The sequence below is a fragment of the Antedon mediterranea genome, chromosome 9 (genome assembly GCF_964355755.1).
Source record: "Antedon mediterranea chromosome 9, ecAntMedi1.1, whole genome shotgun sequence".
In the NCBI taxonomy this organism is placed as follows: domain Eukaryota; kingdom Metazoa; phylum Echinodermata; class Crinoidea; order Comatulida; family Antedonidae; genus Antedon; species Antedon mediterranea.
In genome coordinates, this window is record NC_092678.1 from 2,001,844 (window position 1) to 2,012,967 (window position 11,124).

General features: G+C 34.7%; 2 protein-coding genes across 2 annotated transcripts in view; both read right to left on the reverse strand.

Annotated features, from left to right (window-relative positions):
• LOC140059070 (uncharacterized) overlaps positions 1–8,166 on the reverse strand; it is a 75,692-nt gene extending 67,526 nt beyond the window's left edge. The window contains exon 1 of the mRNA XM_072104896.1: positions 8,027–8,166. The gene's annotated coding sequence lies outside the window, so the exon portion shown is untranslated. The remainder of the gene's footprint in view (positions 1–8,026) is intronic.
• A 3-nt stretch (positions 8,167–8,169) lies between these two features.
• LOC140059063 (serine/threonine-protein kinase TBK1-like) overlaps positions 8,170–11,124 on the reverse strand; it is a 54,567-nt gene continuing 51,612 nt past the window's right edge. The window contains exon 18 of the mRNA XM_072104889.1: positions 8,170–8,252. The gene's annotated coding sequence lies outside the window, so the exon portion shown is untranslated. The remainder of the gene's footprint in view (positions 8,253–11,124) is intronic.

The window sequence follows — 11,124 nt, forward strand, 5'->3', positions numbered from 1 at the left end:
TGTAAAAAGAATTATCTGCATATAAATATTTATTGTATTGTTTTCCTTTTTGATAAACCATAAAAAATAGACGTACTATTTTGCTACGGTTTCGGTAGAATTAGCACTTTTTCTTTTAACCCTTGGATGTGTCTTGAGTGTAACTAAGCAGCATGTCATTATATATGTGACCGAGTTTGTGTTTCTCCTGGTCTGTTTATGAAAGATTGAAAGTTATTTAAAAAAAAAGATGGATTCTTTTCTTGCTAGATAATGTCCTTTGTCCTCTGTCAATGATAGTGCTATCAAAGTTTGGTAGATGATTTTCAATGACAACATGGTCTGTGACCAGTTTCTCCACATATATACAAAGATCCTACTAAATACAAGTTTGTTTTTCAGGATGGTATATGAATTTGTTTGTTATTATTTGAAAGCTTGACTTAGTGATTTGTCAATCCTGCAATGTATACCAATACCGACTTGATTTCTCTAATTCATTACTCTGTTCATGATCTTTCAATTCATTACTCTGTTCATGATCTTTCAATTCATTACTCTGTTCATGATCTTTCAATTCATTACTCTGTTCATGATCTTTCAATTCATTACTCTGTTCATGATCTTTCAATGCCTTTTTAGTTTCTCTCTTGTTTTTTTTTTCTTTTTCAAAGCTCCAATCGGGGTATCCATATAGTGCTCTCTTAGTGACGTGTTGTGTTTCTTGTTGTCTATCTTCTTCTGTGGACACAATGGCTTTACATCTGTTGACTAAGGTGTTAATAAATAAACTTGGTTTGTGTTCCGTGTGTTGGTTTTCGGAGGTGCCGATTTCACTGTCACCTTAATTGTACAGTGATGAGGGTGTCTAAGAATGAAATTGAATTATTGTTCATTTTTTCCATAGTAAACTTGATATGTAGGTCTTCTGTGCCTATAGCCGCTATGTCATCATCTACATATCTCGGGCAGAAGATATGGTTTGCAAGTTTTTATATATTTTCCACAACAAAAATTTGTTTGTTCTGTAATATTTTTTATTTCAATAGTCTGCTTGATAGGCATCTTTGTAAACAATGCAGAGACTTCATATTAAATGAGTATGTTTGGTTAGGTCGATTATTCATCAAATCATGGCAATGCTGCAACGTGGAATGCTGTTAAATTGCCCACTAAATGTGAAAGCATTTGTGAGAGAAGCTTAGATGTTTCATAGTAGATAGAATTGATTTTGGCCATGATTAGCTGTAATGGGTTGTTACACATCCAACGGGGAGGAGGGAGACAAGCGACACAATAAGTGATGACAAAAAATCAACACATCACTTGCGTGTACAAGACTACAGGTGCTAGTAGCCGAAATGTAGCAAAATAGTAAGTCTTTTAACAAAAAGGAAAAAAATTGCAAACTTAGATAATTTGAAACCAACTGAATGTTTAGATTTGAGAAAAAACAAACTTCCATTTGAGTCATTTATGGATATATAAATGGATACAAACAATGTCCGCCATCTAACCAAATGGGGCCAAAAAAAATATGAATATAAAACAGATGAATTAATATTAAATTTGAAAGTAATCATTCACCACAACCATATTGCTGGCTCTGCTAAAGAATTTACACCAGATCCAACTTCCTGACGAAAAATGAAGACTGTCAAACGAATATCAACAGAAATTTGACTGTACTATATTTTTTTTAAACAAATGCTGAGGTATGTTTTATTTAAGGCAAATTTTGTCATTTTGTCCTAATTTTGTAGGGCTGAGATCTAGGGCCTAATGGAAATAATGATGAAAACATGTGGGTAAGAAGAGCACATGAATATGCAACTACTAGAAACAACTTGAATGACGCACGTCTGTTGTAACAATAATCGTACGCTATGGGTCTGAACACCTAATTTTTTTTCTATGCGGTTTGTAATGTGACATTGCAAGTAACGTTGTACGCTAAAACGGTTTAACGACATGGGTCTGAACATAAAGCCTTAAGGCCTGCAACAGTGAGTAACACGTTGTGCGTAAAGGCTGTAAACCAAAGGCTCTAAGCGACACATAATACCATATATATACCAATAAATGCATTTTGGTAGACTGATGTACTGGCAAAAAGAAAAGAAAAGACCGGCAATGTGAAGACCATGTCTTTGCAGAGGAAAAGAAGGAAAACATACTACTACTACAATAAAAACTACTATCAGGCTGTGGATACTGAGATCCCTAATAAAGAGAAACGAAAGGGCAACTCCACAAATTAATTTCTAACATATTTACTAGACAAAATTAAGATGGGGTAATCCTAATTATCCTAGCTCTATCAAAATTTAATGAGTACATTGTTTACTATCATTTTAAGATGGATTGTTACTGCCCTCCACTAGTGGCACATTAGGGTCCATGAAGGGAGCACAGTGTATTGACAAATGACACTACTTTAAGTAGAAAATGCTTTAGTTGTAAAAATAACAAATACACCTTCCGCCACTACAGAGGTAAAGGTTTAATAATGTCAAGTTATTGGTGATGACATGAATATTAATAAGTTTAAACAGAGCTTGATAATCAAAATAAAATTGTGTATGTACTTTAAGGTCAATGCCTTATACTGTACATCAGAGCAGTACAATTGGTCAACCTTCAATTGACCAATTTTGACAGAACAGAAAATGTAATATAATTAGGCCTATTACTGCTTTTTATGGTAAATGAATCACAGTTCATTGACATAACACTAACAGAAGATTAAAATTTACTGACTAAAACTTGGGTAACATTTTGGATCATCAACAAAATGTCTACAGAAAGAAAAAGATGAGAATAAGGATTATTGAATAACAATAGGCGATCTTGTTTACAACAAGAAATATTTCTTACAAAACATATATTGTCCCTCTGAAAAATATTTTTTATTTCAAATTTGTTTTTGAATGTGTCATTTTATTGTCACATAATAGTTATTTTACCTGAAAAAATGTAATTTAAAGCAAAAATTACTTAAATTGTCTGTCAGACAATGGTTTTTAAGCACTTGGAGCTTGGAGAAATAAAAATGTTTACATCCTAAATTCTATACATGTTTAGTACAATTATTATTATACCGGCAGACAAATCAAACAACTTCTACCGCATGGACGCGAATGATTATAACGACTTATTGCAAAAGAATATAACGAAAACATACAAAAAAGCACCGGTGGATTCTGTAAATAGTATAACCAAAGACGAGATTAAGATAGCCAAAGAACTACAGCTAGATGACAGGATAGAAACAACTGGAAGACGTAATGCCTTTATAACCCTGAAAGACCATAAGGAAAATTTTGTAAACAAGCCGACTTGCAGACTAATTAACCCCTCAAAATCAGAGATAGGAAAGATAAGTAAACACATCCTAGAAAGAGTTAACAAACATATCGCACGTAAGACCAAGCTTAACCAGTGGAGGAATACTAACGACATGATAGAATGGTTTAAAGGCATCCGGGATAAGGAAAATCATCTGTTCATATGCTTTGATGTAACAGAATTTTATCCTTCGATAACTTTGGACCTTCTCAATGAAGCCCTCAACTTTGCTAAAAAATTCACCGATATTACAGAGGAAGAAAGGGAAATAGTAATCAAAGCCAAGAATACACTACTATTCAACGACGAGACAGCTTGGTGCAAAAGGAACACCACATTCGATGTTACTATGGGTAGCTACGACGGTGCTGAAACATGCGAGTTAATTGGTCTGTTTCTGCTAGCCAAACTAGAGCCCAAGTACGGTAATAACATAGGATTGTACAGGGATGACGGACTCGCGGCATTTAATGAAACTCCTCATGTTATTGAAAAAATAAAAAAAGATCTCTGCAGCACATTCAAAGAACATAATCTAAAGATAACGATCGAAGCGAATAAGAAAATTATAAACTACCTAGATGTAACGCTTAATCTCAACGATGGAAGCTATAAGCCTTATTTAAAGGAAAACAACAAACCACGCTATGTTCATTGCAAAAGTAATCATCCAGCATCAATAATTAAGAACATATCTGAAGGCATAAACAAAAGATTATCAAACATTTCTTCGAATGAAACTGTTTTCAATGAATCAAAGAAACCGTACCAAGAAGCCTTGTATGAAAGTGGATACGACCACAATCTGAAGTACAACCCGACCAATACCAGCGCACAAAATAATGTGAAGAAGACAAGGAAAAGAAATATCATCTGGTTCAACCCGCCTTACAGTGCCAACGTGAAAACCAAAATAGGGCACGAGTTCTTAAAGACTGTAGATGAATGTTTTCCACATAACCATGAGCTAAGAAAAATATTTAATAGAAACACCATTAAAATCAGCTATAGTTGTATGCCTAATATAGGGTCTGTAATATCGGCCCACAACAAAAATGTATTACGTAATGATATGCCCTGTGATAACATCAAGCAATGCAACTGTCAAAATGAATGCCCATTAGATGGGAAATGCCTAACCAGTGGTGTTGTTTATCAGGCTACAGTAACAACAAATGATGATGATAAAGTTGAAACATATGTCGGACTAACCGAAAACACATTTAAATGCAGATATAACGCACACAATAGTTCATTCCGTAATGTTAAATACAAAAACAGCACAACGCTTAGCCAGTACATCTGGAAGCTAAAAGATGATAACATAAAGTATAACATTAAATGGCGAATAATAAAGAAGTGTAAACCATATTCCAATGTTAACAAACGGTGTAATCTATGCTTACAAGAGAAGTATTATATTATATGCAAGCCTGAAACCAGCTCACTTAACCATAGGAACGAATTAGTCAGTGCATGTAGACATAGAAATAAGTTTCTACTAAAGTATAAGTAATTTAGATAATAAGAATTTGGTTAACAATAGACTGTCCAGGAAATAGAGATGTGTTGTACTTGCTAATTAGCATACTATTGTTCACATAAACCTTAAGCCTTCATTATAGCTTTTTGTATTCACTTGTGACTATCATTCAGAGCCAAGCACCTGAAGATTGAGTTCATACTCATGAAACAGCCTGTAGTGCAATAAAATGTTCAGTTGGTAATTTACTAGCGTCTTTCATTTATTTATGTTTAGTACAATATATATTAATCATATGATATTCCAATATCATATTACAATTCATTCATAATGCAGAGAATGCTTAATTTGTCAAAATAACATTTTGAATCCATCTAATTTGTGTTTTCTTTTTTGCAGAATACAATAACTACTACCGACTATACCTCCACCAGGATGGATGCTAAGTTTTATATTTAAATCCTGGGTCTTGTATTCAATCCGAGCCTCTCCATTTCAAAAATAAAAATCAACTGGGAAATTAAAATGTAACAAATTAGTCAATTAGAGCCTGGAAAGGCAGATGATGATGAACAGAATTCATTCATAATGCAGAGAATGCTCAATTTGTCAAAATAACGTTTTGAATCCTTTGTGTTTTTTTTGTTGCAGAATACAACAACCACCCCTGCCAGCAGCCTGCCAAAAACTGTGGATGCGACAGTAAGTTTTATATTAAAATCCTGAGTCTAGTATTCAATCCGAGCCTCCATTTAAAAGATAAAAATCAACAGGGAAAATAAAATGCAACAAATTAGTCAATTAGAGCCTGGAAAGGCAGACAATGATGGACAGCAATATTAATCATTGTTAGAACACTACTTGCCTCAAAACTAACATACCTCGCATCAACAGTCATTCTACCAAATTAAATAGTGAAAGAATTAAAAGGGAAAATAAAATAATAAAACCTCATATGAAATAATTTTGCGATATACTTTTGATAATACAGGGTTAGACTTTATACATTTATACTTATAAATTTAAATGCAATTGTTCAATAAAGCGTATTAAAGGATCAAAGGAAAAAACGAGGTGCGTAAAATAATAGAGTGTCGAGGGTTTCGGAGGGAGTGTCCCCGAGGGAGTGTCCCCCTCCCGAGGCTCCGAAATTTTTTTGAAAAAAACCTGTTTAATAGGCTAGAGAAACTGTTTCCATCACACTTAATAACAAATATTACATAATGTAAATTTAAATAAATCCTTCCTAAATACTGTACGGATCTTTTTTGACGAACTAATAATAAACTTTGATCGAAAAACTTTCAAACAAAATGAACATTTGGTAATGCGGTACTACTCCAAAAATGTCTCGATAGTGCATGTGTTGTGTACCGAGTTTTGGTGGTCTGTTAACCTCAGAGATATACTACCCTACAGCCGGGTGAATAACTCAATGTAATTTGGTATACAATGATTGCAGTAATCGCCGTGTCTATAACACAAATCAAAAAAACGCCAAATACGCCACATACTTTTTTCGGCCGTCCTGTGTACATACAAGACATTTCATGTTTATTTTATGCCTATAAAATAATAAAAGAACACCATGTTTCTCGTTTATTTTTATCGTTTATACTGCATACCATAATATTATACAAAAAACTTTTATGCGCGAGAAAAAAGTTCCCGATATTACACTCCACTCATGCCACTCAGGGGTGTAAATATACCACGCTAACGCTTGCACACGTCACACGGACCAGGGCGGCGGAAATTAACTGCAATGGAAAATGGTGTATTTTGGAGAGTGATGACGTCGGCATACGAGGAGCGAGCTTGACAACGTGACGCTGGTAGTTTTAGGAGTGCGTGTGTTTTGAAAATGGGTATTTTCTGAAGATTGTAAATCGTGTTTTCTTTTTAAACTCTTGAATTCATAATAGTAATTGAACTCTTAGCTCTTTCACTGTGTAGGCCTATTTACACACAACTATTAATACTAACCCTAGCTCTAGTAGGGCCTAGCTAGGCCTACTCTTAATTAAAAGATTAATCCACGTCTAGCGACTGTCAATCGCGATTAGGTTGCATCTTTTTTTTTTTTTTTTGAGAATTAAGGGGGGAGGCTAGCCACCCTATTCACCCCCTAGATCCGCCACCATTTACATTACCAAGTTGAACAACCAATTTAGAGCCATATATATATATATATATTTGTATAGCGTTTTCCTGTAGTTCATGCATTATTTTTAGATTTTTTTGTCTATGAAATAATGCATATATTCCGTTTTTATTTCAGTAATTAATTTTATTAATGGTATTAATTTGGTAACATATATATATTGTGTCTATTATAACAAAAGAATAAATACTAGGGCCTACATGCAATTCAGGACACAAACTTTCAGAGACTCGTTCCATCATTTCATTTGTAATAATTTGCCTTTTTTATTTTAATATTGTTCATACCCTATTCAATATTAACAAATATATCCAAGACACTCTATTATTTTATTTAGTCATCAAAGCATGCATTATGAATTAAAAATATTACATAATTGTTATTAATATGATGTAGTTATGGGATGTTTCGTTAAAATCAATCAATCAAACTTTATAATGTACTAGCGCACGTGCGCGCAATATTCTTTGCCGCAAGTACTTCTGTACGCTGTGCACATCGATATTTCACCGTAAAATGTGCAATTACATTTTTTTAAATATAAGAAAAAGTTTCAAGGATTTTCTTGCTCCTATACTTTACATGCATTAACGGAGACAAGTCTCTTTATATATATGGCTCTGAACCAATTTTATCAACAGCGCCCTCTATCTATTATCGAGAGGAAATAAGTGCAGTGTGTGACGTCACAAGCGGTATCGCGTTGTGGCTATGTGAGGGGAATCCTCTTTCTGCTTGTGTGTAAGCATATTTGTTATATTTTAATGCAGAAAACCACACATATACATACAAATTCAGTTATCTTTTTAGGCCTAATCCGGGAGAAAATGTGGAAAAACTTGAGCACAATTAGGCCCTATTTGGCTGGGAGACGAGTCTAAAATGCAAGAGTCTCCAGGCCAAAACAGGAGTCACTGGGAGTTGTTAATTCCCTGGTGTTGGCATGTAGGAATTATAAATAATAACACTGGCATAAAGTACATCAATATTACATAACTAGCTACAACAATTGTTGCTGTAGGCCTACAATGATAAGAACAACGTAGGCTTACCGGCAAACATCAGCCGAAACTACCCTCAATGGTTACACAATAAAACCAATTCTGTACTTCAACTTCGTCATTCACGTGTTACTTACAGCTTACTCGTGTCATACCACCATGCTCTCCGGTCTAAAATATCATTCCGCTTCATAGGCACGTGTCCACAGTACTCCTCACAGCATGGACTTCTTTAGGTCCATCACTGAATGCTTACGCGCTGTGATTGGTCTAAACGCTTAAAAAAACAAAAAAATACACAGTATTAGAATAAGGACTGTTTCCATAGATTTTTTATATTCATGAGAAGAGCAACTAAATCACTTCCCTGATTTACAATAAACCTGTATGTAAATTAGTTTTAGTCAGCTATCCATCACCAGTATGCGCATGGAGGTTTTAATGCGCGTCTTTTGGGTTCTAATTTATACAAAATGTTGTGACGTTTTTACTCTTTTGTTGTACGCAATGACTTATTTGCATATTTCCCACCTGTTTGGATAAATAGAGTGAACGGTACCGAGTAATGTGTTGCGTATTATTGCCCCAACAACAAACGGCTGTACTATTTTTTTTTAATGTGTATCATGTTTAATCTGGGACGGTGCGGCCACACACGCCAGTTGCCACATATATTGCAATGCTTATTTTTGCCATTTTAAAATACTAAATTTTTCTCTCATCAAATGCACTGAACGAAATGTTTTATTTCTTTTTTTAAACACAAAAAAAAAAAAAAAATACCGATTTTTGCGTAGCCTACGGGTGTGAAATTCGGAGTCACTCGAAACATAAACAAGGTAAAGATGTTCATACCCAATTCGTCAAATTGGTAGTAATATGAATAAGACCGTACCTCAACCACATGGTATATTGAGGGACTAGGTATACCTGAACATGTTGAAGGCTAGCCTAACTGCCATTGTTCGTTACTGTCGTGATTTCGAAAAACAAACAAAAATGAAAAAAAAAATAGTGCAAAGGTGCAATTGGCAGAGAAAGATTTATTCTTCTTTTTATTCATTGCGTATAAAAAAAGGGAAAACATTATTTTGTAGGTTTCGCTTATGAATTTTATACCTCGAAGTTAAAATTGTAGATGGAAAATTTCACTACAAGCATGTATGTGCTTTCGTTGTAACCAGCCTTTCAAAAAAAAACTATACATTAATCACCCATGCACAACAATTATGACGTATCATTTTGACGCACTGTTACCATGTTTATGGTGGGTGGTAAAGTGACGAACATTGCCACACTATTGTTCAAATTGATGGGATATACAATTACAATAGTTTTTTGACGCACTCCTGCGTCAATAATTATTTGTAAATGACGTATCCATAACGCACCTCTCTCGGGGGTCGTATAGTGGGTCTCACAATTGGCAAGTGCATTAATAATTTTGAAAATTTGTAGTATTCACTCCCAACTATAACACATATATATTAAAAACCTACTCTAGAAGCCTATGCTAGCCTCCCTAGGCTAGCATAGGCTACAGTAGCTATAGAGTGGTTAGTAGAAAAAGCTACTGAAGTAATAATAGGCTATACTTTGTCACTTAATTGTAATTTATTTATATTTGGATCGCTAATGTGTGCAGTATCTTATTTATCTTATGTACTGGATGTCTAAGGATAGATTTAATTGCTTTTGCTTATCCTTGCCTCCTTAGATTTCTACCTGTCTTGTTTTCGATTTTAAAGGCTAAATAAAGAATGAATGAATGAAACTGGAAGAAAGGAGACACTTAATTCAATTCAAAATTCTTTAATCATCCCACACGGGGCAATTCAAATAAAAAGGTCTGGATTAAAATGATCTTACAAAATATACAAAATATCACAATACACAGAACAAAAAAGAAAAAAAAAAAAGTCAAGTCAAGGTTCAAGAATTTAAGAGTCGAATAGCCACTGGCAAAAACGAATTTCTTTTCCGGTTTGTTCTACATGCCGGGCATCGAAAGCGACGCCCATGAGGCATGAGATCGAAATCACTGAACAAGGCATGGTTAATATTTTTTAGAATAGCTCTACTTTTTTCTAGAGTTTGCATGTCACAGAAAGAAGATAAGCTACGAAGTTGACAACCTATTAATTTAGAACTTAAGTTAACAATTCTTTGTAGTGAGTTTTTCTCTTTGACCCTAAGACTAAAAAACCAGCATATAAAGGAAAAAGTTAAAACGTTCTCAACAAAGGAATTATAAAAAACCCTATGGTTCAGCTTCCTTAACAGATAAAGTCTCTGGTGTCCTTTCTTTACTATTGCCTCTGTGTTTAATTCCCAGCCGAGATTGTCCTCAAATATAGTACCTAGGTATTTAAAGGAATGGACAATATCGACTGGTTCGTCATTTATAATGGATACCCAAGGGTTGCGTCCTTTCTCCTTCCTAAAATCTACAATCATCTCCTTGGTTTTGGTCACATTGAGTTCCAAGTAGGAGTTTCTACAAAATTGGATAAAATCATCTAAAGCGGAACCATGGCCGTCCTGTGAATTTTGAAGGAGAGACAGCAAGACAGTGTCGTCAGCAAATTTAACAAGATGACTATTGTCCTGTTTGCTGCGACAGTCATCCGTGTATATAATATACAGGAGAAGAGAGAGGACGCAACCCTGGGGGGATCCAATACTTGTCATACGTACATTCGATTGTCTTTGGTTAACTAAGACCCTCTGACATCTGTTCGTAAGAAAACTTATAATCCATAATACAAAATCACGTTGAAAACCAAAATTCGAAATTAATTTGTTTGCTAAAATATAAGGGTGCATGGTATTGAAGGCAGAAGAGAAGTCGGCGAATAACATTCTGGCGTGAGATCGAGGCAGTTCAAGGTTGGCATCCTCAACACCTCTTCCAGACCTGTATGCAAACTGCAGTGGATCGAGTTTAGACTCTACAACAGACGTGATGTAGGTTTTAACTATCTTTTCAAAGATTTTCATAACAAGAGATGTCAGCGCAATAGGGCGCAGATCATTCAGTTGTTTTATGACAGTCTGTTTAGGAATAGGTTTTATAATCGATTCTTTCCAAAGATTAGGAACTACACACTGGTTTATAGAGGTCTGGAAGAGGTACCGAAGGACACCAC